A 26,728-nucleotide genomic window follows, 5' to 3' on the forward strand; every position below is an offset into this window, starting at 1 on the left:
GAAGGAGGGGCTGCCCTGCATCCCGGAAGCCCCTCCGGTCGGCGCCGCTGCCTCTAGTGCCCTACGGGCGAGCGTGCCCCCCTTCTCCCGCCAAGGGGGCAGCGGGGACAGGGCCTAGGCAACAACCAAGCTGCGATGCAGCCTTCCCCGCCGCCGCCGCCCCCTCCTCGCCTCACAGCCGCGTGGCAATGACGCCCCCTGCCGGGCGCTGGGCCGCCTGCACCTGCGGGCCTGCCCAGACTCAGCGCGGGTCGCTGCCCCTGCAGGCCAGAGGCGACCCCGCCCCGCCTGCTTCGCGGGGTGGGGGAGCTGCTTTCGTCTGCTCGGAGAATTCATCTTCGCCTCTCTCCAAAGTGACGTGCATTGCAACCAAGCCCCGCGGACTCCGCGTCTCGGTGGAGCCCCAGGGACAGCCGCCTGCACCTGCGGGCCTGCCCAGACTCAGCGCGGGTCGCTGCCCCTGCAGGCCAGAGGCGACCCCGCCCCGCCTGCTTCGCGGGGTGGGGGAGCTGCTTTCGTCTGCTCGGAGAATTCATCTTCGCCTCTCTCCAAAGTGACGTGCATTGCAACCAAGCCCCGCGGACTCCGCGTCTCGGTGGAGCCCCAGGGACACTCCCTGACGGCAGCCGCTCTGCCCCCCTGGCTAAGCCCACCTCTCCCTCTTGTAGGGCTGTGCATTTTAATTTAAACCCTGCTTTCAGACTCTGAGGGGGAAATGAGGATCCAGCTGGTCCTTTCTAAAACTGGTTTAACCCCCTTTCCCCCCAGCTTCCACAGTGCTCCCCATCTTCCTCTTGCTGCCCAGCAACTGGCTCTGAGGAAGGGATCCCCTTTTCCTCTCATTCCTTGGGGTTCTTTGCAAGGTGCTATTTCCTGACCGGAGTCAAGCTGTTGCCTCCAAAGCTGCTAACCCTAGCAGTCTCAGAGGAGAATCAGATCTGCCTTGTGGTGAGGCAGTGTTTGCAACACAGCCCAGCCCTGCCTTTTCTTCCCCTCACCAAGCACAAAATAGGCTGAGAACGCAACATATGTGCAGGGTGTTTCACTTCTGTGTCCATGCTGATGCAAATTTTTTGGTCTTACAAACTTGCAATTTCGGGTTCCAGAGCTATATATGGAATCGTTTCTGCTGGTGGATCGGCTTTTAAGAGAGTTTGCTAAATTACTCCCATCAAGTGCAGAAAAGGTCGAGCTAAGATTTTTTTTTTTAGCGTGAGCTTGTCATTTAGAAAGAAGCAGAGATGTTACCTTGTGATCTTATTTTATGGTGGCAGCACCACACAAAAAAATCAAAAAGGGGTTGTGAAAGTTTAAACAAGTTCAACTGAATCCAATCAAATTATTTTTGAAGCTGGGCTGCGTTACTAGGAGTGTCGCCAGCGGATAGAGGGAAGTAATTATTCCCCTTTACTCTGCACTGCTAAGGCCACATATGTAGTACTGTGTCCAGTTTTGCCCTCCCCCCCTGCGCACTACAAAAAGGATGTGGACAAATTGGAGAGTCCAGCAGAGGGAAATGCATATGGTTTGAGAGCTGGGGAACATGGCTTATGAGGAGAGGCTGAGGGAACTGGGCTTACTGGGCACTTTCACACATGCTTTGGGGGAGGGGAGCAATGCTTTAATTAAGGCAACTCCAAGAAGCACTCTAATTAAAGTGCTTCAGTGTCTCATGTATCAGCATCCCCACGCTTAAAAATGGTGGCGAGAAGCACTTGAACTAAAGCTCATTCAAGCTTTAGTTCAAGTGCCCCCGCTGCCATTTTTAAGCATGGGGATGCTGATACACCAGATGTGAGAGGATGCTGGAGCATGGTAATTACCACACTCCAGCAGACTCAATTACTTGAGTCTGCTTCAGCACATTGTAATTACAGTGCATCAGAGCAGCCTCTGTGCTTGTGTATAGCACCCGTGTAGTCTGGAAAAGAGAAGACTGAAGGGGGCATTTAACTACGTGAAGGCTGGTTCCAAAGAGGATGGAGCTGGACTGTTCTCAGTGGTGGCAGATGACAACAGGAGCAATGATCTCAGGTTGCAGCGAGAGAAGTTTATGTTAGATATGAGGAAACACTTTGTCACTCAGGGTAGTAAAGCATTGGAACAGGTTACTCAGAGAGGTTGTGGAATCACCCTTAGGGATTTTTTCTTAGGTAGGCAAAGCCTTGGCTGAGATGATCTAGCTGGGGATGGTACCACTTTGAGCAGGGGGTTGGACTAGATGACCTCCTGAGGTCCCTTCCAACCCTGATTTTCTATGACTATCCACCTCACACCGAAAAACACGCATCTTCCATCTAGCCCATAGTTTGCACAGTAGAACTACTAGCTTCTCATTCATTCCTTTCCATCCTGTTTCACTATTATAGAATAAGTTCAATGACAAATTCCTTTCAAAGTTCTTGAGCATGCTGTGGATGTAAAAATGCACGAAAAGGCCTAATGCTGCAGCTACCCCAAATGTACAACTTGCATTATCACTGTTGTGGGTTCTCTGTATGCAATGAGTGGATGACTGAACCCAAAGGTTGATGTCCTTTATTTGTGAATCTAAATGCACAGATTTGAAAGGCAACTAAATTGGCCAGAAAAGGAATTTTGAGTACTTCAGCCAATGCATTAAAAAAGAAAAGCCAGGAAGCTTTTTAAATCAGAATGTGTAAAAGTGAATGCAGCTTGCAGACAGCAGTAACATTCTGTGTATTTGCCAGCAGTTTGTGTAGGACTTGCCAGCTTATTTATTTATTTAAAATAAATATTCAGACTGAGAGAGGCAGCAACTAGTCTACTAGAGGGATCTTGCAGCTGCATGCCAGGGACTTTCAGAGATCTAATTCTCAACAACTGATGGCTCTCTGTTCTTGGGAAGACACTTCAGCCAAAAATTTTCAAATGTGTTGCTTTGGTGTCCATTCATTTTAATAGAAGCTGCATGTGCTCAACTCCTCCACTTATTAGGCTGTTTATGTAAGTCTCTAATCAAGATTTGGTTAGATCTACTAAAGCAGAGGTGGCCAGCCTGTAGCAAATATGTCGCAAGTGGCATAGGCAGCCTCTGTGTGACATGCCAGATCAGGGAGAGGGCAAATAACACAGTGGCAGATAGGGCAGGAAAGAGAAAACAGAGCAGGTTGTATAGGGAAATGGGATTGGAGTGGCAATTAGGAGGACGTGGGGCTTGATTTGTGGCAAGCCTACCAAAAGTCAGATGTTGTAACGGCTACATTTTAGATACGACTTCCCATGAAGAGAATCCTTAACTCCGAGTTAGGCACCCAAGCTCTATATACAATGCATGGGGAGAGTTAGGCACCTCAGAAGGGCAACTGGGGAACTCCCCCCCACCATGTTAAACAGAGAACTGCATAGAGCCAACTAATAACAAACATGAAAAGTCTTGGTTTTTAGGTATCTATGCCCTTATTTGCATCTGGACTGTAGGTCCCAAAGCAAGTGTGAAAGGTAAATTCCATGGACTTTTGTATAGAAAAGCCAACCTTACTGTTCTTTTTTCTATAGAACTGGTTCTAGAGAATCTACAGGCTAGACCCAAAAAGCTATCAAAGGATCAGGACAATTCAGTGCAAGTAAGGCTAGCAGCAGTAAGTGCCTAACTAAATAGCTAACAATGCTTTGATATCAGAAAGTATCATTTTATAGTTCCGAAACAGAAGTGCCCAGGTTAAAGGATTAGACCTCATTCATAGAAAAAAAATCATTGTCAAAACTAGGACAAGCGCTCAGGAACTGAATTGCTAATTTCTTACTTCTTGTTCACCTGAACACCTGCGCATGGAGGGGGGAGAGAACACCTGAACATGTAAGGCCAGAATATTGTTCTTACAATATAGATAAACATAACTAGGCACCAGGCATATTCAGACCTTCTAATATTTTTGGTTAGAGTACAACATAATTCGTTTTCAGGAAACATGCTCAGTAGGTAAGAATATTTTTTACCATTCTCCACTGACACCTGAACTTACCAAGACAGTTTATGGGTTCATTATTATTTTTTATCTGATGATGTCATTTGATAGCCTACAGCATGGAGGTACTTAGGTTGCTATCTGTATCTGTCCAGAATACAATAAATGAATAAACATTTCTTTAGGTTCCATCAGAAATGTTGCGGGAAGTGGGGGGAGGGGAGAGGCAGAGTATAATTTAAATATTGCACAGGAAAAAAAAGACAAGGCAGTGCACAGATTTTATTGCTAGAATAACTAATGATGTTTTTGCCAGTACTATGAAATATACAGCTTTCAAAATGAACATGCCCAGCCTATACTTGACACATTTGAAAACTCAATCCAGTCACAATGTTCCTCTAAATCAGTTGTGGGCATTACTTGGTCATTAATCTGGACAAAGAACTCAAAACTTTTTTCACATTACACAAAAGTCTAATTTTGAAACTGGTTCCATACTGTCTTTCTGCAGTCTTTTTCACATAAAGGCATACACTAACATTTTCCAATGCTATGATTAGCCCTACTGTGTATTAACTCTAAACACTTCCTTGCGTGACACAGAAAATAGTTACAGCTTATACTGGAATAGCTGATGTTCCTCATTAGAAACAAAAGGGTGATTCAACTTAATGTTCGAGTAAAATGGAAATCAGGGATATCTAAAAAAATCTTGCAAACATGAATAGGAAAACTTTTTTCATGATGTTACCATGGTATTGTCTTTTCCCTTTCAGTCAGTTTTGACTGTAAAGGTGTTTAAACTTATCCAGGGCAGAATGTCAATGTTTGTCTCTAAAGTTGCATTGTTTTAAAAAGGTACTAGGTAAAGTAGGCCAGATAATCACAATTTTCTATTAGGTTTGCCAGTGTCTTTTTGCAAATCCTTTGAGAGAGTACACATTACATAAAATAAGATTATTTGCATAGTTGTAGATTTCATAGACATTAAGGCTGGAAGGGACCTTGTGAGATCATCGGGTCCTGCCCCCTGCCAAGGGGCAGGAAGTCCAGCAAGATAAGCATCCAAATGTTTCTTAAAGGTATCCAGCGGCTTGCACCACTTCTGTGGGGAGCCTATTCCAGACTCTGGAGACTCGGCTGGTGAAGAAGTTTTTCCTTATGTTCAGTTTAAAAAGATCTTCCAGCAGTTTGTTACTGTTAGACCTTGTCTTCCCTTGGGGTGCCCTGGTGAACAGACGTTCACCCAGTTCCTGATGCACACCCCTTATATACTTATAGGCTGCCACCTAGTCACCTCTGAGCCTTCGCTTCTCCAGGCTAGAGTCCCGTGCCTCTCAACCTCTCCTCATCAGGCCTGTTCTCTTGACCTCTAATCATGCGTGTGGCTCTCTTCTGATGTAAACTCTGATGCACCCCAATCAGGGTCACATTGCACTAAATGCTGTACACACATATGATTACAGAGGTATTCCCTAAAATGACCCTGTGAGCAGGCAATAGCCTTCCACTTTGGAACTTTGTCAGTTTATACTGACCTCTGTCTCTGCCTCCTACTCGCCTGCCATGTCTTGACGCAAAATGAATGTTCTCTGATGGTCTTATCCAGATCCTACCCTATCTCCTCTTCTGCGGAGTCTGGCCCATTGCCCGTCAGCCATTCCGGTTGCCCCTCTACTTCCTTCCTGGGGTGCATACCCCATCTTTTGTACATAGCCTGGTTGAGCACTTCAGGGAAGTAGGACTAGTCTTTCCCTAACAGCATGGGACAGGGCAACTTTTTGGGCAATCCTTACTGGCAACTCTTCTGCAATCCATCATTTCACCATAAGTGCTCCCCTGAAATCTCTCATTCTGATGTTGTGGGGTCTCTTCCCCTTGTCGCCTCTCATGTATCCAGTAGGTACAATACTGGCTGATATATCCTGGGGCCCTGCATCTATAGCGCACTAGCTCTCAGGATTCTGACCTTCTAAACGGATGGGCTGGGCCCAGGGAGGCCTCACCTTTCTTAGTCAGGGCAATGGGTCTCTCTACCCATTTCATAATAGCCAGTCCTGTTTTGATGGCTTTTCCTTTTTTTGTTTTCCCCTTTGGTGGCAAAATCCTCTGCTAGTTGTAAGGCTTTCTTTAACATCTGAAGTTGATGCCGCTCAACCTACCTTTGCATATCTTCCTATAAGTCCTCCAGGAACTGTTCTAGCATAAAGATCTCCAGGACTTCGGTTTGGGACTTGCCTTTTGGTTTATTCCACTGGTCTATTAGATTGCACAGGAGCTGCGTGAGAAGTCAAGGTCTCTTCTTGGCCCAGAACTGCTGCCGGAAATATTCTGGGGAAATTTCTAGCTAGTACAGGATGGCCAATGCAATCCATAGCTTCATGCCTTGACATGGCTCTGTAGTCAGCTTGGACAGGGCCTATTAGTAAGGGCCCCAGTTGCCCCACACCCTAAGCCTTGTCTCACCCTCCTGACAAGGCTGCCCTCTCGAACGATTCTAAATAAGCCTCCACGTTATCTTCCACTGTCATCTTTGGCAGCTTTAGCCTCTGGTAGCATGAATGACAGCTGCCTGCTGGGTCTCAATCTTCTCACTCAGCTCCTGCTGTCTCATCAAGAGCATGATCCGAGCATTGGCCTCTTTAGTCCTCACCCTGATGATTTCTTCCATTTGGGCTTGTTGTCCTTGCACCAACTGGATCACCAGCCCATGTGCCTGCTGCCAATCTTAGGGCGGGCCAAGGCCTGCTGCCCCTGGGTCCATATTGTGTCACTATCTCCTGGCGTTGGTCATGGCTTCAAGGTTCCTTGGTAATGCACCACTGTGCATAACATTCGGAACCATGTCGGATTATACTGACCTCTGTCTCTACCTCCCATTCGTCTGCCATGTCTTGATGGAAAATGAACATATGGGAGGATGGATAATCTTGATTGGCTGGTCCACCTGACCCAGGTATGGTTCTTCTGCAGGGTTCTACCTCCCCTACATCCTGTCCCTTTCCTCTTGGGATGATGGTCACTTATTCTCCATGGATGGCAGGTGGAGACTATTCCTGGTCTCTCTCTCTCTCCAGTCGCTAACTCACAGCATCTTGTTCTTCTGCTTCACTGGTTTGGCTGTGCAAAATAGCACTGTTTTGTTCTGACATACATTTAGCTGTTTCGCAGGGACAGTGTTTTGTTTTGTCATTTTGTTTTGAAGCAATATGCCGTTTTGTTTCATCAAAACTGTTTTGCTGCTTTGACATGTTTTGATGTTTCACCCATAGGCTATAATGGGGAATCATGAAAATGCCTAAAATGTTGTCATTTCTTGTCTGATTCAGATGAAACTTTTTGGGATGGTAACCCCTTCTGAGGGCATGAAGCCTGCCACATTTCAAGGAGATAGGTGCAGAGGTTTCCTGGAAACTGCACCTCAAACTGTTCAGAGCAAAACGCATGACACTTGCTGGCAACAGCAGCCTCTTGTTATCAGGTGTGCAGATCCATGGGCCCGTACCCTCGGGAGGACTTCGGGGCTGTGCTGAACTCCTCTTGACAGTGTGGGTCCCCAGATCTGCATGCTGGATAACAGGAGTCTGCCACTGCCAGCTGGGACCGGTGCTGAAGCCAAGTAAACCTGGCTTCGAAACTTGAAACGTTTTGAAACTTTCAAAACATTTAATAGATTCATAGATGTTCGGGTCGGAAGGGACCTCAATAGATCATCGAGTCCGACCCCCTGCATAAGCAGGAAAGAGAATAGTGCTGGGTCTAGATGACCCCAGGTAGATGCATAGCCAACCTCCTCTTGAAGACCCCCAGGGTAGGGGGGCACCACCTCCCTTGGGAACCCGTTCCAGACCTTGGCCACTCTAACTGTGAAGAAGTTCTTCCTAATGTCTAGTCTAAATCTGCTCTCTGCTAGCTTGTGGCCATTATTTCTTGTAACCCCCGGGGGCGCCTTGGTGAATAAAACCTCACCAATTCCCTTCTGTGCCCCTGTGATGAACTTATAGGCAGCCACAAGGTCGCCTCTCAACCTTCTCTTGCAGAGGCTGAAAAGGTCCAGGTTCTCTAGTCTCTCCTCGTAAACAGACAGCAGAACTGCAAAACAAAGGATGGGTTGAATGGAGGAACATCAAGGCCATTAAACAGAGAGGGTCATTAATACCTTTGGAATGAAGAATTGAGAACGGATCAGGTATATTATACTGAGCCATGTAGTCAATTGACTCCTTCAGTACTGCTGGACTAGAAATGCTGCTGCCACAGCCACTGCCACTGCCAGGCAGTTGGTCTTAAAGTTTGGGTGGCATAGGGATTAAACTGGGGGTGCAAATGCACCCTCCCTAGATCAGCCCTTGAAGTTGTATCTAACTCCTATAAGAATGCTTGGATGTTTCCTCTTGTACTCCTATTACTTCATGCTCTTCTCAAAATGAAACAATTTAACCTTAGTGTCAATGTGTTTGCCTTTGGGACTGACTTTTCCCGCGATTCCCGCCTGCCACGACTTTGATCATTGCTAATTTCTGGGGAGGAAGAGATCTTAAGTGTCAGTACCCACGGGAAGAACCACGCTGTCTTGATATCAGGTTAACGAGCCTTTTATTGTTTATAGCTGGTTTCACTTTGACCCTGAATGCCCTGCCCGAGGGTCAATTACCAGGATCCACCAAGAAATTACTTGGGGATGGTTACAGGCTGTAGGTTAGCAGTTAATTGACTGTCTGCCGCTAATTTTCCTATTAGCGGTCAATTAACGCCGGAACCGGGGATTCCCCCTGGCCACGGCTTGAGTTTGCTAACGGAGCATTTTTCTCCTGAGCAATCTGCTAGCTCCGCTTTTCTCTCTCCCTCTCTCTCTCTCTCTTTTCCTCTGCTGATCTCAACCACCTTGGGACCGCCGCCTGTCGCCTCTTCCCTCTTTCGTCCCCATGACTCACCACTGGAGTGGGTTCTTCAGGTAGGTAGCGACCTCTTGGGTCGTGGCGATCCTGGTTTCTTGTCATCAGAGGTGATAGCAGTCTCTATCCCTGTCGGTGCTTCTCAGTTTCCTCTGAGTAACCTCCTCGGTCTGACTTCCATCTCAGTCCGTGCCCGCAGGCAACTCTGGGCACTCTTCTCTCCCACTTATTCTTCCTTCTGGGTCCTTATTGGTTTCCCGGGGTATGGTGTTTCCTGTTTCCCAGCTGCGCTATTCCTCCTCAGCTGTTACTTTTCTAAGTAACAGAGTCGCAGCCGGGACTCTGTTACACTTAGGTTTACTACAGTAGTACTAGGTCATTTTGATTTGTTATTGTGCAGCACTGCTGCCTAAAGCCACCTCCATTGTATCTATGAGAATGGGTAAAATCAACTATATTAAAATTCAAATATTCTTATTTATTAGGGAGGTGGGATATTTTCTTCTTTAAAAAGTTACATTTTCTATTTGTATGCAATTAAGTTGAAACTTTCAGTTTTTCTGCCCACATATGAGGACAAAGCCACAACATATCATGATTCATACAGTCCTACTTCAGATGACTGATAGAACTTTATTGTTGATTTTACTTTTCAATGTTTTTTTTTATCCTACAATGCATTAAAAGTGCAAGTGGGAATACTCCGGGAGAATTCAGTGCTGTTCTGCTTCATAATCAGTGAAGCTGGAGAAACAAGTCATTTCAGATTTAAACAAGCTACCTTGGTTTTTGGAACAATGAACTAGAGTGTAAAAAAAAATGTGAACCAAAAGGGAATTTGGGTTACTGTTCATTCAGACAAAATCAAATCACTAAATTTAGGCCTTAATCTACTTTGAGCTCTGCAAAATACAAACCATTGAATTTCACCCAGTGATGCCTCCATTAAAACCACAACTTCTGATTCAGATAGAGCATCTTTTGGAAAACTATCTGTTCTCAAGTTAAAGACCTCAAATGACAAAGCTTATTCCTAGGTCGGTTGTTCCAAGAGTTAAAAGTGTATATCTTACTTCTTGCCTAATGATTGTTAACCAAGGAAGGTGAATGAGGGAGTGCGTACTAAATTCAGTTGTGGCATAATGAAATTATATGAATTCAGAAGGTATAATTCTTAATATGCATTGACTAATGATATCTTCTCTTCTATCTCTGGGAACTTACACACATGTGGGGAGCCTGCTCTGATGTGCTGGAAATCTAGTGTGTTAGAACAGGATTGATTAATTGAGCCTGCTGGAGTATGCAAATTGATGCACTTTGGCAGCCTTGCGCGTCACGTGCATCAGTAGTGCAGCGTGACTGTTCTGAGAAAATGGCAGCAGTGTGCTTTGAACTAAAACATGTTGGATGTGCTTTAGTTCAAAAAACCCCTGCCACTATTTTCTCAGCGGGGGGATGTGGAAAAACCCTGCCACTATTTTCTCAGCGGGGGGATGTGCTGCGGCACTGATAAATGTGATGCACTGGTGCTTTTAATTAGCATGGCTCACTAATTAAAAGTGCCCAGCACTGCATCGGTACCACATGTAAAAATGCCCTCAAACTAAAGTGAGCTTGCTGTGTATTAAGTTAATGCACACTAATGTTTGTCCAGATACATCTCTATTTTGTATTATTCTGGTGGTATCCCTAGCTGCCATCCCACACTACTATGAAGATCTCAACAGAATTTTGTCACAGGATGCCACCACAAAATTGTGGTATAGTCTGTGACAGATATCTCCAGGATAGGCTATGACAGCTTTGATTCTGGAACAGATACAGAATATGAACCTGGAGAGCCAGCTGAAAGCCAAGAGTTCTTTGTTATTCAACACACAAGCCAGATTGTTGGAGGACTAGAAATGTCTCTGAGCTGGTCCTGTACACCCACTCTTCCAGTCCCATGATTGAAAAGCTTCCTAGCACTGTCCACACCCACTCAATCTGCTCTGCCAAGAAGACTTCAGCCACTAATCTTTTGGTTTAGCTCATTTGCCTTTAATATAAATAACTGGTCGTAATGCTAGGAGATATAAGCAGTGTTTCTTTTTTTCCCATTGCACCCTGGGTGCCACCATGGCAAGTGACATTGGCTGATAACCTTTTTGAATTCCATCTGCCATCTCCACTACAGCATGCACAAAATCATGATCACCTGGGAGATAGGTTGCTCAGAATCACAATCTTGATATGCATATAGTTCTGTGCATATCTACAAGTTCTCTATTTCCAACCAGACACCTACACAACCCAACATGGATCACTTTGTCCCACCCTCTCTTTTTACTTTGTCTTGGAGTCATGTAATCTCCTGCCCTTTGGCACATTCAAAATGGCAACAATGCTGGAGGTCATTTCAAACAACATCTCCTCAAGCACCGATCTTACAGGCCCTCCTCCTATACACTTTATAAACTTTGCTGCTTCCCTCTTCTAACCTCATCCAGCAGAAATCTTGACCACCAACCTAAGAGTTACCCTTTGGAGCGTCAGGTTTAAATAAGAAAACTTTACTATAAAAAAGTGTTTATGGAGTGCAGAGGGTGGGATACAAATCAGGAAACAATCATTTTATAAAGTATGCTTCCAAAACATTCTAGCATAGCAGGTATCCTGCTTTCATTCTCCCACACAGAAAACATAGTGTTTTATGAATGCAAGAGTACTTACAGATTTTTTCTTGTACAAAACTGCAACACATGGAAGTGCAGATAGTAAGGTTTCAGTTATGTTAATGCTAAATGTGCTGAACCATCATTGTGAAACTACTTCATTTACTGCTAACACACATTACCAGGAGGGGTATAAAGTGGTATTAAGTAAAATTACTACTCTATCAATACAAAGGAGTTCTGCCTGTCACTTGTTTTAGTATAGGTAGTTTTGCCCTGTCAGTCATGCAAAATACCAGAAAAGAGCACTCTGGTGAATAGCAGCAGCGCATGTCTTCCCTTAACTTTCAGAAACAAGCACTTTCTCTGCTTCCTGGTCCCTTGCATCAATGACCCATTCTCCAACATTAGGACTGCAAATACCCCCCCACCCCCCCCCCGCCCCCCAAATCGCAAAGTCATTCAGGCCATATAGAAAAGGAAAATGGAAAGAATATTCTGCTTATGAAAAACTACCTGCACAGATACAAATGCAACTTCTAACTTGGTTCACCCCATGCTCTAAAAGTCTTGCCTACTAACTTATTGCTTTGGCATGTAAACACACAGCCCTTCAGATTTAAATCTGCTATCACCAGCCAGTCTCTGCAGACATTTTAGGAGTGCACAGATAGTTCATTACATCAGTGTCCTAAGCAGATGGGAAGTAAAGGTGGAAACAGATGTACCATCTTTAGAGACTTCATGTATAGGAAGAGGCTCTGAGGGGGTGGCATGATAAATATAATCTTTGATACCACAGAAACCAAATAAGAAACAATGTAGGCATGTTGCTTTTCTCATTTTATATGGGACAAGATGGCCAAAACAGATCATCAGGGACACTTTCTCAAGGCTAAGAATAAGAAAGAACAGAGGCAGCCCAGAAACAGAGAGAAAAGGACCTCCTGGGAACAAGGAGTAGGCCAAATAGAATTTTGCAATGACAGGGAGATGCAACTCCTGGAGTTCAGGAACAGCGTTGCTAGAAAGCATAGCAAGCTCTATTAAAGTTTCCAATCTCTCTGTTTTGGCACAGCACTACAGCAACTACAACTCCAGTCCCATATCCCAGAGAACTCTTCTTTGAGGACACTCAACCACAGCTCATTCCTTCAGGATATTAAGACCAGCACCTAGGATCCCATCACAGATGGGATTCCTGCCCTAGCATTCCAGCCTTTGAGATTCCACAAGGGCAACCAAGCAGAAAATCTGTGGCAACAAACAACTGTAAATTGTTGAAAGCTGTGTGAACAGATTATCTCAAACTATGTTAACTATTTTCACCACTTTACTTTTATTTTTGTTTCTAATACTTTATTTTTTGCACAGTTTCTCATAGCTCTTAAATAGTACTTACATTTTTGCAAAAACAGAATGTTTTATTTAACCATTGTTTTTATGTAAATTTTGTCATAAAGAGCACAGCCTGCAAATCACAGAATACAGTCCTAAATGGACAGTACGCTAGCTGAAATAGGCAATAAAACAACAACTAGAGCTTAACCATATTCTATAAAGTGAATTAACATTGTCCACAACATAAAATGTTCTGTAATAGCACACAAAGTATGAATGAAGCAGACCCCGTTCTGTGAAAACACAGTCCTCACACTTAAAATATTTCATGAAATAATCCATAATATTTTCAAGACATAATCCATTGAAAGTTATGCAAAGCATAATAAAAACATATGGTACTAGAATTCAAAATTAGCCCCTATCCTTAAAATAGGAACACAAAATATTGTTTATCACATGCTCTAAGTGACTGTCATTTTGGAGAGTATATCCCAGTGGTTGTTCATAAGGCTCTAAAAATCCAGACTTTTGTCTCTTTTTGCTCTGCCAAAGATTGTACAACATACAGCATGCAGTTATAGTTTAAGACAGTTGCGTCTCAGCCGCCTCTCTGAGGCATGAGGCAGCACCATCTGACTATCATCATGGAGCTGCTTACAGGGCAGTTACAGTATTTATGTGTATAGCAGACAACACTGGTCACAAGACAGTCCCCCAATAATTAGATTCTATATATGGAAAATGTATATTTTTTTTATAATTTTCCAGGTATAGAATCTAATTATCAGAGGTTTATCTGGAATTTGTTCCCCCCCTCCCACCTCCGCAGCAGGGAAAATGAATCTGGGGGATCATGTAGCGCTTTGCTTTCTGCTTTCCCCCAGCTTTTTCCCCTGGCAGCCACTTCCCCCCTCCTTACTATTAGACCATGCTCTCTCTGAGAACATGGAAGTGAGGAGCAAATTTGAAAGCAATAACCTTGAAATTAAACATAGATGTAGTGTTTTACATATAGTACACATGCATTTAATTGATCCAGAATTGAGGCATGTTACCTTTTTTTTAAATTGCTGCAAGTTTTAAAACAGGTACCCCATAAACACTTTTGAGCAGCACTTGGGTTCCTACTTGTACAGTATGCATGTGTGCGCTTCAGATACCACCCCATAAAGGATCCATGTTCTAATTAGTCCCCACTCATGACTGGACCAGGTGTTTTTGTCACAAGTCCTGGGATACTCCAAAATTTTATTATGTAGATTAGGTGCAGGCCGGACAATCTTATCTAGCTTCACTTCTTGGATTAATGGGGCCACACTAATCATATGCACCAGGTTGAGAGGGGGTGGCAGGGGGGATTCTTAGTGAATGTTATTCAATGTCATGTCTCACCATAACTTGAAAAAAGAGTCAGCAGTGATGGGGACTGTGTTAATGGGCACTGCCATATGTCTTATTCAGCTGGGCTACATTAACTGATTCTTGTGGTAGGTTCCCATCAGCATGGTTGCCTGATGTGGGCCATATGTTTTATAGTAATGCTCAGTGTTGGCTGCATTTAAACAACTTCATAACTGGTTTCCATTGCTGAGCACATGCTGCTTTTGACAACAGTTTAATGAAAAACAACATACTTAGTGAGATTTCCTTGTATGCAGTTATAAGATATCAGGATTTTTTTCTCCATACCAACTGGGGGGAGACCTCATCTTGTATGCAAGTAAATCTAGTAAAAAGTTATTTTCTATGATGTAACTGTTCAGAGTTTTCATCAGCCAGGGTAGCAAAGGTAAAGGGGAATGTCAACACTGTTAATCCCCACACTAATTGTCATATGGGAAAATCTACTTTTTCTCATAAAAGAAAAGAGGCACAAGTTCTAATGATCCTGGCATCATGAACCCTTCAGGACTCCTTCACATCCTCCATTAATTCAGGCAAACCCTCCCAGGACAGTCAACCCAGTGTCACAGCACAATGGAGTCCCTTTTTTATTTGTGCAATCTCATGCTTGCTGCAGAGGGCAAAAAAATAGAATCATGGGTTCTATCCAAAGAGCCAATACAAATGGGAAACAGTATCAGCAAAGCCATCAGGAACCTCCTGAAGATTGCCAAGACTTGTGATATGCACTGACATTACCTTCTAAATACCATCACACATTTTCCCCACAGCCCCCCCTCCCCCCCCAAATTGATCTGCCTTCACCAAATCAATAGTGTAGCAATAAAGAGGGGAGAGGGAATGAGCTTCTAGGTGGCAATGGCCATTTTGTACTGGACAAAAAAATATTTCATGGTGATGTACTCGCCTCTGCAGCTGCATGGGAAATTTAGTGCAGATCTTAAGAAAAGTGCCCTTAGTCATCCTAAAATTCTGCTGTCACTGCAGATGTCTTCACCTAAATTCTCTTCCCAACTTCATATTTATTTCACAATTCCAGAAATGATGGCACTGAGCCAAATGAAACTGCTCCAAGAAAAGTTCTCATTGAAGCAGCTGGTCTATGTCCTCCTCCTCCAATTCCACCTCTTTCTCCTTGTCTTGCTCCTTGTCCTTCCAGTGAAGTTGGAGGCAGGCTAGTTGCTGGGGATGCTGCCAAAAATCACTGCCAAAGCTGCCCAGTAGAGCCAGGGTTGGCTTGCTAAGTTCAACCATTCAACAGTGAGACAAACAAAACATCTTCACAAGCCACTGCATATTTGTGTTAACCAGCATCACAACCCAGAGTGCTGTTTCATTCATCCTTGGTAGTAGCAGTTTGAAAAAGGTACCAACTAGACCAAGAAAGGGACAGATCATGGGATGGTGGGAGAAGAATCATGGGAATTTATCAGTTTTTCTGGATCCAGATATGGATGCTACCTATAGAAACCCATTTTTAATAAAGACTATGTACAATTCTCACTTGGGGAAAATAAAATTACAGAAATTGCAGCCATGATTCTGTGAGATGAAGAAATGAATCTAGTCAAGCAAAATAACAATACCAAGACAAATATAGTAGTACACTTCTTCTTACCCCTTTTATGGGGATGTTTGCCGATGACACCAAGATGTGGGGAGAGGTAGGCACACTCGAAGGGAGAGAGGCTGCAATTAGATTTGGACAGACTACAGAAATGGGCGGATGGTAATAGGATGGGCTTCAATGTGGATAAGTGCAGGGTGCTGCACCTGGGGAGAAGGAATCCACAGCATACGTACAGGCTGGGGGGTTCCCCCCTTGAGAGCACAGAGGCGGAAAGGGATCTTGGAGTCATTATTGACTCCAAGATGAACATGAGCTGCCAATGCCAGACCGCAGCCAGCAAAGCCAACCGCACCTTGTTGTGCATCCAAAGATGCATCTCAAGCCGGTCCAGAGAGGTGATACTTCCCCTCTACACGACATTGGTCTGGCCTCAATTAGAGTACTGCGTCAAAGTTCTGGGCACCGCACTTTGAGAAGGATGTGGCCTGCCTTGAGAGGGTTCAGAGGAGGGCCACCCGCTTGGTTGGAGGGCAACAGGGCAGGCCCTACGAGGAGAGGCTGAGGGACCTGAACCTGTTCAGCTTCAGCAAGCGGAGGCTGAGGCAGGATTTGGTGGCTGCCTACAAACTCGTTAGAGGAGATCAGCAGCAAATAGGCAGGGTCCTATTCCCCCCAGCAGCACCTGGGGTGATGAGGAACAATGGCCAGAAGCTGCTGGAGAATAGGTTCAGGTTAGAGATTAGGAGGCACTATTTCACTGTTAGGGTGGCTAGGATCTGGAACCAACTTCCTAGGGAAGTGGTCCTTGCTCCTACCTTGGGTAAATTCACAAAAAGTTTGGATGAACACCTGTCTGGGGTGATGTGATCCCAGCGTGTGCTCCGGCGCTCCGGCCAGTGGCGGCGGGTCGGACTAGATGATCTATTTAGGTCCCTTCTGACCTCTAACTACTATGAAATTACTATGAAACTATGATCTTTGTGTGTCAGAACTAACTCCCAAGGATTTTTTGTACAGCATTGTTTTTCAAACTATGGTAAACAAACCCCTGGGGGTATGTAGTGAATTTCTAAAGGTTACGTTAGGGGAGCTCAACCTCCAGCCCATGGGCCAAACACAACCTGTGGAGCCATAAGTATCCAGCCCTGAGGGCTCCCCATGGCTCAGGAGATTTGGCAGTAGGGGAGTGGTGGCAGTAAACACAGCCACCCTCCCCCACTGCCAAAGTCCAAAACCCCACAGCCCCAGCAGCAAGATGAGGCAGGTTGGAGCCTCCCATCACTCCTGAGGCTGGATGAGGCTGCACCACGTGCCTCCCTCTGGGCTGGATGGGGCTGGGTCATGCTCCCTTTTTCACATGGGCCAGGTTGGGGTGGCTAAAGCCCCTCCGCCCCCCTCCCCGGGCCAGGTAAAGTCCCCATGGAACTGGGCCACACCTCTCCCTCCCCACAAGGCTGGGTTGGGGCTAGGCCATATGGGATTGGGCTACACATCCTCCCTGCCCACCCCCCACCCCAAAGGCCATGTTGGAACTGGGATGCACTCTGCACTCCTCCACGCAGCTGAATGGGGCCCTCCCACGACTGCCCCATGCCAGATCAGGACCATCAGCCAGATCTAGCTGACCCCTGGATGGCTTTGGCACTGCTCATCTGGTCTGCTAGTCAAAGAGGTTGAGCCCCACTGGGTTATATGAAAGGATGGAATGGGAAAGTAGAAGGGGAAAAGGCAATATGAATGAAAGAAATCAAAGAAAAATAATGGTAATCAACTCTGCATAATCATTTAAGTTGTTGATGCATTTACAGTGCTGCTGTAGGGACGTAAAGTGTTATTTTTTATGATGTGTAACTGAGAATCATAGCAATACAACAAACATTAACAGGGGCATGCAAACCAAAAAATAGGAGCACCTGTGTTATACATCAATATATGTATAACATATACATATATGTTATATATATGTATATATATATATACATTTGTTTCACTTTCAGATGAAATGCTAAATAATTTTGCTCATAAGACCTGTTGTCCTAATGTAACTTTTCAAGGAATAACCTCAGCTACACTCCACATAAGTTCTGGTTTTATTTGTACTGGAATAACAGAGACAGGAATTTGGCTCAAGATATGTAGTATTTCCTTCATAATTTGTGCCCCTCCACAGAAAAAAATTATGTGGAGTCTCAGCAAACTCTACACCAGGGATGGTGCAAAAGACATCTTTCATGCTGAAGAAACAGGGAAGAATATTCTCCAAAAGCCACCAATCTCTGAAATTAAAGGATATCTGTTTAAGAAGCCCTGTGCTGTCATGCTGCCTCTTGGCTCCTAACGTCTAATGAATAGCTTTTCCAGGTCAGGTACTGCTCCTGGGTGTTCAACCTTCCATCTGAGAGGGTATTTTGAAGGACAGAAAGAATTGTACTTATCTGTTTTTGGTAATGGCTTAATGGCTATGTGCTTCTGCTTGTGACAAGTAACACATTTCTGTCATTTTAGGTTAATAATTGTAAAATTCATCGCACCCTTAATTGCTCTGAGAAACTGCACTTTGACTGCTGTTAAGTAGCACATGCCTTGTAACTGGTTTTATACCATGCCTTGTCCCTGCATCTGTGTTAAATTACATTGTCCACATAAGTAAATCAGTAAAGCTTTTTAAACAGCTGATCCCCTCCAGGCAAAATTACTTGTTTTTCCCATTAATTGATGCATGCATCATTTCATCACTTGCAACCATCTTCACTTTTGCAGAAGTGGTCTTTCATGATAATCGATCATGATTGTTTGGGTCATGGCTACAGACCAATTAGGGTCAAATCCCTGTTGTGCTAGGCACTGTACAAACACAGAGGACTGGATAGCTACTGTCTCAAAGAGCTTGTAATCTAAGTTGCTGAGATGGACACAGGCAAAGAGAAAGGGATATATAACTTCAATAGCATAATAAGAGTGGGGCCACTGGGGCAGAAACTCTAGTCGCTGACTTGGGGAGCAGGGAAGAAAAAGAATCACTACCACCACAGGCACACTATCATGCCAGTGTCTTGGTTGCTACTGCAGCCACTCTGCTGGTTTCATTGTCTGGCCAGCTTCTCCTTGCTGCTTCTTTCCCAAAGCACACATGGCACAATGGAAGATCCTTTTAGTGCTTACAGCAACTTACATTACTGACAGGCATTTCCTTTGATTGCTTATGTGTTCACCTACTAAAAGCACTAACTTACCAAAAGTCCTTTAAAACACTACACCTAATGAACAAAAAAAAAGTTAGTATAATCAGCATTAGTCATTATCAAAGGTAAAATCAATCAATTGATCAATTTTAATCCATCAATACAATGGATTAAAAAAAGAAAAAAGGACTGGTAATAATTTATCCATTTTTGCTTGTAATAAAATGTAATCCCTAACAGCTTTGTTTTAAAGAGTTATGGTCCTATTACAAAAGGCAACATGTTCCAGAGATCGGCTAGACATTTCTTCTGGGCTTTGTGTCATAGCTCCCACTGAGCTTTTAAACCAGCTCATCCTAATTTAGCAGACATGAGATTATTGCTGCTGTGCAAATGAAGAGCAAAGTTAAAATTAACTGTTCCAGTGTGTTCAAAGGCAGGTGAATAAAGGCTTAGGGGTTTTGTGCATCATGTATGTATGAATGTATGTATATATGTATGTTCCAAAACAGATTGTTCAACAAAAGTCTGTTATAGAAAGTTTACAGTGCAGAAGTAAACTTTAAGCTTCCTTCAGTCAAATTAGAATATCCAAGCACAGAAAGTACACACTACAGAAATAAAAGCCTATATTTACTGCATTTCACAACAGTCACTCATGTGTTTATACTGTACCTAGCTCTGTTGGGACCCAGCCTGTGTAAATGATTTTAAGAAATAAATGTTATGACATATATTATACTAAGCCAGATGAGTCTGGTATCTGGCAGTGGCCTACATCAAATGTTTCAGTGGAAAAGGAAAATCTACTCATATACCTTACCTTCCTCATGACATTGAGCTACTGGTGATTTTTTATTAGTTTATTTTTAACAAATGTCTTATTTTTAATTTTCAAATGTTTATCTTAGGAAGTGGTTAAAAGAGCAGCTTCAGAAATCTTTCATTGACAATCTGATGAGTGAATATGAGAAAGAAAAGTCTAAAGCAGAAAAATAGCACATTTTTTCTTCTATAATGAACCATATTTAAGTATGGAAACCAGTCACTTCTTAAATTATTCTTTAGCTTTTTAGAAAAACTTGGTTCTTCCTTTTTATCTGTAGACAAACCCACACATTTCTTAAGTACATAATTCCTCTCTCTCCCTACTAATGAGGAACACATTGTGGTCCTTCAAACATAAGGCCAAACAAACTAAACTCATGACAGTAGATACTGTTCACGTTTCTTTGTGCCTCTCTTTTTCTTCTCCAGTTCTTTTCTTCTTTTCTTAAGTGGTTTATTCTTTTACAAAGAAAAGAGACTTCCTATGGTCCTTCAACAAAAATTTCATGTACAAGATAAGAGTCAGAGACTTACTATTATAATTTGTTTTGCCCTACCAATGATATGGTACCCTTTATGCTTCTCTTTAATAGTTTTAAATAATGTTAATAATGACTCAAACTTAAAATATTTTTCAAACTTAAAAATGGATCACTTTTCAAACAGGGTTTGATATTCCTACCTACAAAAGCTGGGTATATACAAGTTCATAGTGCTGGACAGGATGCACTTGAGGGCACATGGCTGATGACATTGTAGAACCATTGGTCATCATGTTTGAAAACTCATGGCAATCAGGAGAAATCCTGTTGTCTTTTCTGCTTGGTGCAGGGAGCTGGACGTGATGATCTTCTGAGGTCCCTTCCAGCCTCACAATCTATGAATCTATGATTGGAAAAGAGCGAACATAGTGCCCACATTTAAGGAAGGGAAAAAGGAAGAACCAGGGAACAGCAGACCAGTCAGCTTCACCTCAGCCCCTGGAAGAATCATAGAGCAGATCCTCAAGAAATCCATTTCTAAGCACTTGGAGGAAGAAGGTGATTAGGAACAGCCAGAGTGGATTCACCAAGGGCAAGTCATGTCTGACCAACCGGATTGCCTTCTATGATGAAGTGACTGGCTCTGTGGATGTGGGTATGTGATATACTTTGATTTTAGCAAAGCTTTTGATACACTCTCTCACAACATCCTCACAGACAAACTAAGGAAGTATGGGCTAGGTGAATGGACTGTAAAGTGGATACAAAAAGGCTGCAGCAATTTTTTCGGGCCCTCTGCAAAATATAGTTTTGGGGCCCCCTGACATGAAGAAGCCAGTGGTGGGGGGTGGCAAGCAGCTGAAGAAGCTGGTGGTGGGAGGGCGGGGGGTGGTGAGTGGCCGGACATGAATCTGGCAGTAGTGGCAGCAATGCAGAGTGGTGGCAACTGCCTGCCCTGCCTTGCTATGGCACTGATTTGGAGTATTCATGGCCACAGGAGGCCCCTTGGCTGTGGGGCCCCCTGTGGCCGCAGGTTCCGCAGGATTGGGTGGGCCAGCCCTGAGCATCAGGCTGAGAGGGTAGTAATCAATGGCTCGATGGCAGCTGGTATCAAGTGGTGCACCCCAGGGGTTGGTCCTGGGACTGGTTTTGTTCAGTGTCTTCATCAATGAGCTAGAAAATGGCATAGAGTGCACCCTTAGCAAGTCTGCAAGGGAAATACACCAAGCTGGGGGGAAATACACTGGAGTGTAGGGCTAGGATTCACAGTGACCTAGACAAATTGGAGGATTGGGCCAAAAGGAATCTCATGAGGTTCAACAAAGACAAGTACAAAGTCCTGCACTTACGACAGAACAGTCCCATGCACCATTATAGGCTGAGAGCTGACTGGCTGGGCAGCAGCACTGCAATAAAGGCCCTGGGGGTCACAGTGAACAATAATCTGAATATGAGCCAACAGTGTGCCCTTGTTACAAAGAAAGCTACTGGCATACTGGCCTGCATTGGTAGAAGTATTTCTAGCAGGTCAAGGAAAGTGATTATTCCCTCCTATTCAGCACCAGTGAGGCCACATCTGGAGTACTGTGTTCAGTTTTAGACACCCCACTACAGAAAGGATGTGGACAAATTGGAGAGGGTCCAGCGGAGGGCAACAAAAATGGTGACGGGGCTGGGGGAAATGACTTATGAGGAAGGACTGAGGGAACTGGGCTTATTTAGTCTAGAGAAGAGGACACTGAGAGGAAATGTAATAGCAACCTTCAACTACCTGAGAGGTGGTTCCAAAGAGGCTGGAGCTAAACTGTTCTCAGTGGTGGCAGATGACAGAACAAGGAGCAACAGTCTCAAGTTGCAGCAAGGAAAGTTTAGATAGTAGGAAGGTTAGATATTAGGAAGAATTTTCTCACTAGGAGGGTAGTAAACACTGGAACAGGTTACTCAGAGAGGTGGTGGAATCTCCATCCTTGGAGGTTTTTAAGACCTGGTTAGATAAAGCTTTGGCTGGGATGATCTAGTTGGAGATGGTTCTGCCTTTAACAGGGGGTTGGACTAGATTATCTCTTGAGGTCACTTCCAACCCTGATTTTCTATGATTCTATACCTTAACAATTAAAGACTAAGTTATTGTTAGCCTGCTAACTTGCACAATTAAAGAAGTCTCATTATGTATTATTTACATTACACAACATTGTCATGGCTCAAGGGGCTGTAGCTATTGCCTGCACAGAGCCGCGTTACACACTGAGATATGATGAAAAAAGTAGATGGTAGCCTATCTGAAATAATTTTTAGGGTAGCCAGTGCCCAAACCTATTATTTATGTACTTAGCAACTACCCAGTTCCCTTCATCCTTCTAAATAACATACTTCATATTCTGGTTGCTAAGACTTGTCAATGTTAAGATTTTATCAACCTACTTACCATAGCTCATGCAAACACAGTGGCCATCATTAAAAAGTTTATCAGTTACATCACCACCATATCCTCACAGGTATTTCCTGTTCTAATTACAGGGAGACAGAAACTTCCTATTTAATAACGGCAACCATTGTACCAAGATAGCTCAGCACTTGCAGACAGAGGCTTATGATTTTGAGCACTTAAGTAGGGGATTTTAATTACAGTTTTTTACTATAGACTTCCTTTCCCATTCCTATTCTTCTTGCACCCTAATAGAATAAGCAAACTTCCTTGCAATGGTTTACTATACTTACTATACTCATCCTGCAGGCAGGATAGTATCAGTGGGTACATCTACACATGTGCTTTACTGTGGAGTAGACTAATTAGCTCCACAGTAAAGCGTCACCATCTACACATGCACCAGTATTGGGGCACAGTGAACTATTTAACTGCAACCAAATGCATGTGAAGACAGTGACCACTGGTGGAAATGGCACCCAGTCAGCTCAGGCAGCAGGGGTCCAGACCCCTGCCTGCCACCTAGCCACGCAGCTCCACACATTCGGCACTCTTGTGCTCCAGCCAGCCCCACCACTGCTACCCAGAGCCCGGGGCTGAACCCCTAATTCTGCTGCAAGCCTGGGCCTCCTCCACCCTGTCTCAAAGTGCTGCTGCCCCAGGTGCATGTATAAATGCTGCGCCTGGGAATGGTGTACTCTGGCCCAGAGTGCTCCAGAGTTTATCATTTCACATTAATTGCACATGTAGATGCAACCACTGTCTTTCAAGCCTTCATTTAAGATCATCTAATGTGACTGGGTGGAAAAAACACTGATGCAAGTTACACCGGCTGTAGGAAGTGCTAATAATCCACTTAGCAAAGGAGCTCTAAATCCTAAAGCTCTATACAGTGACATATATACTGCACAGAAGGATTATTTTAGAAAGCTCAGGTACATGCATCTGCTATTTAACAGTGCCCTTGCTCCTCCTGGCAAAGCCAAATGCACGGTAAACTTCAACCACATAATGCATTTCTTTTCACAGGGATCCTAAAAGTGAAAGATAGATAATCAGCCTCTTAAAATTTACTTGCATAGATTCATAGATTCATAGATGTTAGGGTCGGAAGGGACCTCAATAGATCATCGAGTCCGACCCCCTGCATAAGCAGGAAAGAGTGCTGGGTCTAGATGACCCCAGCTAGATACTCATCTAACCTCCTCTTGAAGACCCCCAGGGTAGGGGAGAGCACCACCTCCCTTGGGAGCCCGTTCCAGACCCTGGCCACTCTAACTGATATAATAGTTTAAATATCTTCAGTATTTAAAAGTCAAGAAAAATGGAGGGCCTTTATAAATAACACTTGGTCCAGCCTTTCCTCTCCCTCATATACACTGTCTCCTAGTAAATCCGGCACAGTTCAGAATTACACCAAAATAAGAAGGAAAGTCTGCTACCTAATAAAAGGTAAACACAAATTAAAAAATACATACACCTCTTCATACACATATGTGTGCACATTCTCACACACACACACACACACACACACACACAGTATTGCATGGATCAGTGCTTCTTGTCCCACTGCATTTCCACCACATGATCTAGGAAGTTATTAAGCACTGAGGGTGCCTCTTCCTTGCAATTCCATTACATCCGATTTCAAAATGAGGTGTAAAGGATTATCCACTAAAGCCCCATAACTACAGTAAAGAACTAGATCTCAAAGAATACTGTTATGCCAGAAGTTCTCTTGTATCCACAACAGGATTTAGTAATACCAGGTAAACTAGTAATCAAAAGTAAAAGTGACCATGCACATATAAAGTATCAGTTTGTCCTGTTCTCTCATCTGAAGACATACAAATAGGTGCACTTGGAGGTTGGCTTAATCAAATGCTCAGTTCTCAACAGTGCGATGTAGTATGTGTGCAAAGTCTCTGAATACTGGAATAGTTCCACACATGAAGGAGCACTCTGATGAACAGGAAAACAGTTGTGTACTCCAGTCAATTTTTGACTTCATGTCCATGAAATGTATCACAGTGGGATGGGGAGTTGTCATTCATTTTAGTAATTGGATGCCAAACCTGTAAAAACTTCCTTTTAGCAAAGATAAGATAAACAGACTAACTGTTCTTTAGCTAAATAGGATTAATTAGCAGGAAGCTGCCTGATTAGTTCACTGCTGACCTGTAAAACCTAACAAGAATGAGGTCACTGGAAATAATAGATCTGTTTAGGAGTTTAGGTCGAACTCTAATAATAGAAAGCATAATTGAAAGATCACATTGATATAATGATGTTAAGAGGTAAGGAAATACTGTTTATTAGTAAGAGATTTAATCTTGAAAGTAGTGTCTTCTATATATTCAATAGTTTGTACATTCCAAAACAAACAATTGCGACATGTAAGTATTCAGTATCAGTAGATACCAGTCTTTGACATTCAAACCAGTCATATCCTTTTCTGCCACTTTTGTTATATAAAACTCACTTTTTCTGACCTTAAGACCTGACAGACAGCATGCATTATGAGAATCATGCTTTCATTTTCACCAGTGCCTTTAAACCTTTTTTCTCTGTGCATATTCTGAGTGACACTGATTTGACACTGATTACAGTTCTTTTACACAGGACTGGAAAAAAGAAAAATCAAGCAAAACACAAATACACTTCCGAAAATATTTTCTTTTACCTCTAGTTTCTATTTATTCCTCTACTTGTTTTTACCCCCATTCATTTTCTACACAGTATTCAGTTCTGTTGTCTACAGTAAGTTTCCCCATATTAATACAGCAGAACTTTTCTAGCCATAAAACCCTGAAGGAGATTCTTACATGACAATACAATATATCATACAACTATCAAATATATGTTGATATTCTTAATCTTCTAAATGGGGAATGAGTGACATTTACTGTTTCATAGTTTCATAGTTGGTAGGGTCGGAAGGGACCTGAGCAGATCATCGAGTCTGACCCCCTGCCATGGGCAGGAAAGAGAGCCTGAATCTACTCTCTGTCAGCTTATGGCTGTTATTCCTTGTTACTCCCAGTAGTGCTTGGGGGAACAGGGACTGCTGGTCTCCCTTGGCCAGTTTATAGACGGTCACCAGATCCCCTCTCAGCCTTCTCTTGTGGAGGCTGAACAGGTTCAAGTTTCGTAGCCTCTCCTTGTAGGGCCTGCCCTTCTGCCCCCTGATCATGCAAGTGGCCCTCCTCTGGACCCTCTCCATGTTGTCCACATCCCTCCTGAAGGGCAGTGCCCAGAACTGGACGCAGTACTCCAACTGCAGCCTGACCAATGTCATATAGATGGGGAGGATCACCTCCTTGGACCTGCTCGTGATGCATCTGTGGATGCATGACAAGGTGTGGTTAGCCTTCCTGACTGCGTCCCCACATTGGCAGCCCATGTTCATCTTGGAGTCTATAGTGACTCCGAGATCCTTTTCTGCCTCTGTGCTGACGAGAAGGGAGTTCCCCAGCCTGTAGGTATGCTGCTGGCTCTTTCTCCCTAGGTGCAGTACCCTGCACTTGTCAGTATTTAATCCCATTTTATTCTCATCTGCCCACCCCTGTAACCTGTCCAGATCCAATTGCAATCTGTCCCTCCCTTCTAGCATGCCCACTTCTCCCCACATCTTAGTGTCATCTGCGAATCTGAACAAGGTGCTTTTCACCCCCTCATCCAAGTCACTGATGAAGATATTGAACAGTGTGGGCCCGAGGACTGAGCCCTGGTGGACCCCATTGCCCACATCCCTCCAGGTCAAATATGACCCGTCCACCACCACTCTATGGGTGTGGCCCCCCAGCCATTTGGTGACCCATCTGACTGTGTAGGCATCGACACCACAATCTCCTACTTTTTTAATGAGAATGGGGTGAGAGACAGTGTCGAAAGCCTTCCTAAAGTCCAGAAAGACTGTGTCCACAGCGACACGTGTGTCCAAGGATTTTGTGACCTGGTCATAGAAGGCCACCAGGTTGGTCTGACAGGACCTGCCTCCAATGAACCC

The sequence above is a fragment of the Alligator sinensis genome, unplaced genomic scaffold (assembly GCF_000455745.1).
Source record: "Alligator sinensis unplaced genomic scaffold, ASM45574v1 scaffold405_2, whole genome shotgun sequence".
NCBI lineage: Eukaryota > Metazoa > Chordata > Crocodylia > Alligatoridae > Alligator > Alligator sinensis.